The 6,000-nt window shown below is 45.5% G+C and overlaps 2 non-coding genes across 2 annotated transcripts; both read left to right on the top strand.

Moving 5' to 3' along the window:
* Positions 1-1,613: 1,613 nt before the first annotated feature.
* Positions 1,614-1,804, top strand: LOC130319029 (U2 spliceosomal RNA). Its single transcript, XR_008865441.1, has one exon. It is a non-coding gene; the product is annotated as a U2 spliceosomal RNA (small nuclear RNA).
* Positions 1,805-3,890: 2,086 nt separating this feature from the next.
* Positions 3,891-4,081, top strand: LOC130319030 (U2 spliceosomal RNA). The gene has a single exon (XR_008865442.1). It is a non-coding gene; the product is annotated as a U2 spliceosomal RNA (small nuclear RNA).
* The last annotated feature ends 1,919 nt before the right edge of the window (positions 4,082-6,000 follow it).

The following is a 6,000-nucleotide window of genomic DNA, read 5'->3' on the forward strand; positions in this document are numbered from 1 at the left end:
GGGGTCTCCTGGCTGTTCACACAGGTGTGTCATTGCTGTACATTGACCATGCATTGCTTCTGTGGTATTGCAAAGGCAAAGACAAATGCTTCCAGCCATCCATTGCACTAATGGATTGGTCATCAGCTGGCTGTCTATGTCCCGCATCAATATAGACCAAAGTACAGAGGGTTAGGCTATGCTATTGTGCACCTACCTGATGCATCAGAAGGTGCGAGGCCCTTGCTAAATTCTGTGCACAGACTTTGAGATCTATACTTTAGACTGTATCTAAACCTGCTCCAACATGGACTGACATTCTGGCCTACTTTCAGCCGATGCGACTTGTCTGTCGCTGAACAGTCGCTTTTTATGTATTCAGCACCTATGTATAATGTTGTAAAAATGCTCTAGAAGCTAAAGTCGCAGAAATGTCACACATATTTGGCCTGCAACTTTCTGTGCGACAAATTCAGACAGGAAAAATCAGTATAAATCCTTAGAAAATTATCCCCCAGTGTCTCCATCTGCTGGCGGTATTGAATAAGCATTGCTGCACTGATGGGGTATGCATTAGACGAAAAAAAAGAAGAAAAAGAAGAATAATACGCCCAGAAAAGAGGCGAAAAGGAGAAAAACGTAAAAAAACGTGAAAAAAAAGTAAGAGGAAGAGAAGGGAAAAAAAGGTGGAAATGGGTTTAAAAGTGATTTCGGCGGAGAATATATATATATATATATATATATATATATATATATATATACGCGCACACACACACATATATATAAACGTATTCTCCGTTGAGATATTGCAGCCGCTGCTGTGTCCAGGCCCAGGAGCCTTAGCACTGTGCTGTGATGTCACTCAATACCACTGACATCACTAGGTGTAAACAACATCTCTCCTTTGCTGTGTATGTGACTATGGAGCTGTTTGGTGATGTCGTCTATTATGGCCTTCATAGAAGCAACAGGAGATTGTTGCATCCATCTAGAACCCTCAGAACTACAGTGCTATGATGTCACTCACTTCCACAGGCCTTGCAGAGTGTAAACAACAACAACCCAGCTTTGTTGTGTATGTAACCATAGGGATTTGTGATGTCACCTAGAACCTTCACAGCAGCGACAGCTTTATGAGGAGCATCAGCACTGCTCTGCCTGAGCAGAACCATCACCGCCATAGGTTGTCAAATAACCCGGATTTAACCCACACAGGTAAGTCCAATGGGGTGCAGGCATGTCCTCTATGCTTACAGCTTCCCGTGGGTGTTGGTTTGATACCGTTTGGGGACAGCCAAGGAGGCATCTGCAGGCAACAAAGGTAGGTGTGTGCTTGTGTGTGTGTTTCCTATGCAGATCCTAAGCCCAGTGTCACATGCAAGTAGGAGGAGTAAGAAGGGTTCCTGGCAAATCCGGGTTATGGATTGCATTTAAAAAGGCCCCGTGGGAGTGCAATGGGCCCCTGTCTTGCTGCTTAGCAATAATGGTATGGGTTTAGGTTCTGCTGTGTGTACTGGTGGTTGACTGCCCCCCAGCCCAGAGTGTGCATGGAAAATTGTCTGGCAGCCTCCCTGACAGCAAGCAGTGATAGTGCCCATGAAGGGGACCTTGTTGGGCCCGCCCCTTTCACGGTTATCGCTTCTCGGCCTTTTGGCTAAGATCAAGTGTAGTATCTGTTCTTATCAGTTTAATATCTGATACGTCCCCTATCTGGGGACCATATATTAAATGGATTTTTGAGAACGGGGGCCGATTTCGAAGCTTGCTTCCGTCGCCCTATGCATTGACCCGATATGGCAGTATCTTCGGGTACAGTGCACCACCCCCTTACAGGGTTAAAAAGAAAGATTCCTACTTTCATTGCTACCTGCTTGCTGGCTAGCCAGCTAGCCAGCCCTGTGGGCCTTGCTGCTGCTGCTGCAGCCAAAAAACAAAAGGTGGTGCTGCTGCTGCTTCTGCTGCTTCTGCTTCTGCTTGTGTCTGGCCGCTGTTGGAGCGTCCAGGCACAGGACTTCTGCTGCTGCTGACTAAATGGCCTCCTTAATTGGATCATTTGAGTAGCCAGCACACCTGTGCAGGTAGGGCATGACATGATAGGCAGCTGCCTTGATAGCGGGTGGGTGCTGAATGTTCCTAATTGACAAAATAAGATTAATGCTTATGAAGAAATATAAAATCTCATCCCTTCCCCAATATCGCGCCACACCCCTACCCCTTAATTCCCTGGTTGAACTTGATGGACATATGTCTTTTTTCGACCGTACTAACTATGTAACTATGTAACATAACATGGGGGGGGTCTCCTGGCTGTTCACACAGGTGTGTCATTGCTGTACATTGACCATGCATTGCTTCTGTGGTATTGCAAAGGCAAAGACAAATGCTTCCAGCCATCCATTGCACTAATGGATTGGTCATCAGCTGGCTGTCTATGTCCCGCATCAATATAGACCAAAGTACAGAGGGTTAGGCTATGCTATTGTGCACCTACCTGATGCATCAGAAGGTGCGAGGCCCTTGCTAAATTCTGTGCACAGACTTTGAGATCTATACTTTAGACTGTATCTAAACCTGCTCCAACATGGACTGACATTCTGGCCTACTTTCAGCCGATGCGACTTGTCTGTCGCTGAACAGTCGCTTTTTATGTATTCAGCACCTATGTATAATGTTGTAAAAATGCTCTAGAAGCTAAAGTCGCAGAAATGTCACACATATTTGGCCTGCAACTTTCTGTGCGACAAATTCAGACAGGAAAAATCAGTATAAATCCTTAGAAAATTATCCCCCAGTGTCTCCATCTGCTGGCGGTATTGAATAAGCATTGCTGCACTGATGGGGTATGCATTAGACGAAAAAAAAGAAGAAAAAGAAGAATAATACGCCCAGAAAAGAGGCGAAAAGGAGAAAAACGTAAAAAAACGTGAAAAAAAAGTAAGAGGAAGAGAAGGGAAAAAAAGGTGGAAATGGGTTTAAAAGTGATTTCGGCGGAGAAATATATATATATATATATATATATATATATATATATATATATACGCGCACACACACACATATATATAAACGTATTCTCCGTTGAGATATTGCAGCCACTGCTGTGTCCAGGCCCAGGAGCCTTAGCACTGTGCTGTGATGTCACTCAATACCACTGACATCACTAGGTGTAAACAACATCTCTCCTTTGCTGTGTATGTGACTATGGAGCTGTTTGGTGATGTCGTCTATTATGGCCTTCATAGAAGCAACAGGAGATTGTTGCATCCATCTAGAACCCTCAGAACTACAGTGCTATGATGTCACTCACTTCCACAGGCCTTGCAGAGTGTAAACAACAACAACCCAGCTTTGTTGTGTATGTAACCATAGGGATTTGTGATGTCACCTAGAACCTTCACAGCAGCGACAGCTTTATGAGGAGCATCAGCACTGCTCTGCCTGAGCAGAACCATCACCGCCATAGGTTGTCAAATAACCCGGATTTAACCCACACAGGTAAGTCCAATGGGGTGCAGGCATGTCCTCTATGCTTACAGCTTCCCGTGGGTGTTGGTTTGATACCGTTTGGGGACAGCCAAGGAGGCATCTGCAGGCAACAAAGGTAGGTGTGTGCTTGTGTGTGTGTTTCCTATGCAGATCCTAAGCCCAGTGTCACATGCAAGTAGGAGGAGTAAGAAGGGTTCCTGGCAAATCCGGGTTATGGATTGCATTTAAAAAGGCCCCGTGGGAGTGCAATGGGCCCCTGTCTTGCTGCTTAGCAATAATGGTATGGGTTTAGGTTCTGCTGTGTGTACTGGTGGTTGACTGCCCCCCAGCCCAGAGTGTGCATGGAAAATTGTCTGGCAGCCTCCCTGACAGCAAGCAGTGATAGTGCCCATGAAGGGGACCTTGTTGGGCCCGCCCCTTTCACGGTTATCGCTTCTCGGCCTTTTGGCTAAGATCAAGTGTAGTATCTGTTCTTATCAGTTTAATATCTGATACGTCCCCTATCTGGGGACCATATATTAAATGGATTTTTGAGAACGGGGGCCGATTTCGAAGCTTGCTTCCGTCGCCCTATGCATTGACCCGATATGGCAGTATCTTCGGGTACAGTGCACCACCCCCTTACAGGGTTAAAAAGAAAGATTCCTACTTTCATTGCTACCTGCTTGCTGGCTAGCCAGCTAGCCAGCCCTGTGGGCCTTGCTGCTGCTGCTGCAGCCAAAAAACAAAAGGTGGTGCTGCTGCTGCTTCTGCTGCTTCTGCTTCTGCTTGTGTCTGGCCGCTGTTGGAGCGTCCAGGCACAGGACTTCTGCTGCTGCTGACTAAATGGCCTCCTTAATTGGATCATTTGAGTAGCCAGCACACCTGTGCAGGTAGGGCATGACATGATAGGCAGCTGCCTTGATAGCGGGTGGGTGCTGAATGTTCCTAATTGACAAAATAAGATTAATGCTTATGAAGAAATATAAAATCTCATCCCTTCCCCAATATCGCGCCACACCCCTACCCCTTAATTCCCTGGTTGAACTTGATGGACATATGTCTTTTTTCGACCGTACTAACTATGTAACTATGTAACATAACATGGGGGGGGTCTCCTGGCTGTTCACACAGGTGTGTCATTGCTGTACATTGACCATGCATTGCTTCTGTGGTATTGCAAAGGCAAAGACAAATGCTTCCAGCCATCCATTGCACTAATGGATTGGTCATCAGCTGGCTGTCTATGTCCCGCATCAATATAGACCAAAGTACAGAGGGTTAGGCTATGCTATTGTGCACCTACCTGATGCATCAGAAGGTGCGAGGCCCTTGCTAAATTCTGTGCACAGACTTTGAGATCTATACTTTAGACTGTATCTAAACCTGCTCCAACATGGACTGACATTCTGGCCTACTTTCAGCCGATGCGACTTGTCTGTCGCTGAACAGTCGCTTTTTATGTATTCAGCACCTATGTATAATGTTGTAAAAATGCTCTAGAAGCTAAAGTCGCAGAAATGTCACACATATTTGGCCTGCAACTTTCTGTGCGACAAATTCAGACAGGAAAAATCAGTATAAATCCTTAGAAAATTATCCCCCAGTGTCTCCATCTGCTGGCGGTATTGAATAAGCATTGCTGCACTGATGGGGTATGCATTAGACGAAAAAAAAGAAGAAAAAGAAGAATAATACGCCCAGAAAAGAGGCGAAAAGGAGAAAAACGTAAAAAAACGTGAAAAAAAAGTAAGAGGAAGAGAAGGGAAAAAAAGGTGGAAATGGGTTTAAAAGTGATTTCGGCGGAGAAATATATATATATATATATATATATATATATATATATATATATATACGCGCACACACACACATATATATAAACGTATTCTCCGTTGAGATATTGCAGCCGCTGCTGTGTCCAGGCCCAGGAGCCTTAGCACTGTGCTGTGATGTCACTCAATACCACTGACATCACTAGGTGTAAACAACATCTCTCCTTTGCTGTGTATGTGACTATGGAGCTGTTTGGTGATGTCGTCTATTATGGCCTTCATAGAAGCAACAGGAGATTGTTGCATCCATCTAGAACCCTCAGAACTACAGTGCTATGATGTCACTCACTTCCACAGGCCTTGCAGAGTGTAAACAACAACAACCCAGCTTTGTTGTGTATGTAACCATAGGGATTTGTGATGTCACCTAGAACCTTCACAGCAGCGACAGCTTTATGAGGAGCATCAGCACTGCTCTGCCTGAGCAGAACCATCACCGCCATAGGTTGTCAAATAACCCGGATTTAACCCACACAGGTAAGTCCAATGGGGTGCAGGCATGTCCTCTATGCTTACAGCTTCCCGTGGGTGTTGGTTTGATACCGTTTGGGGACAGCCAAGGAGGCATCTGCAGGCAACAAAGGTAGGTGTGTGCTTGTGTGTGTGTTTCCTATGCAGATCCTAAGCCCAGTGTCACATGCAAGTAGGAGGAGTAAGAAGGGTTCCTGGCAAATCCGGGTTATGGATTGCATTTAAAAAGGCCCCGTGGGAGTGCAATGGGCCCCTG

The sequence above is a fragment of the Hyla sarda genome, unplaced genomic scaffold (assembly GCF_029499605.1).
Source record: "Hyla sarda isolate aHylSar1 unplaced genomic scaffold, aHylSar1.hap1 scaffold_2094, whole genome shotgun sequence".
Taxonomy (NCBI): Eukaryota; Metazoa; Chordata; class Amphibia; order Anura; family Hylidae; genus Hyla; species Hyla sarda.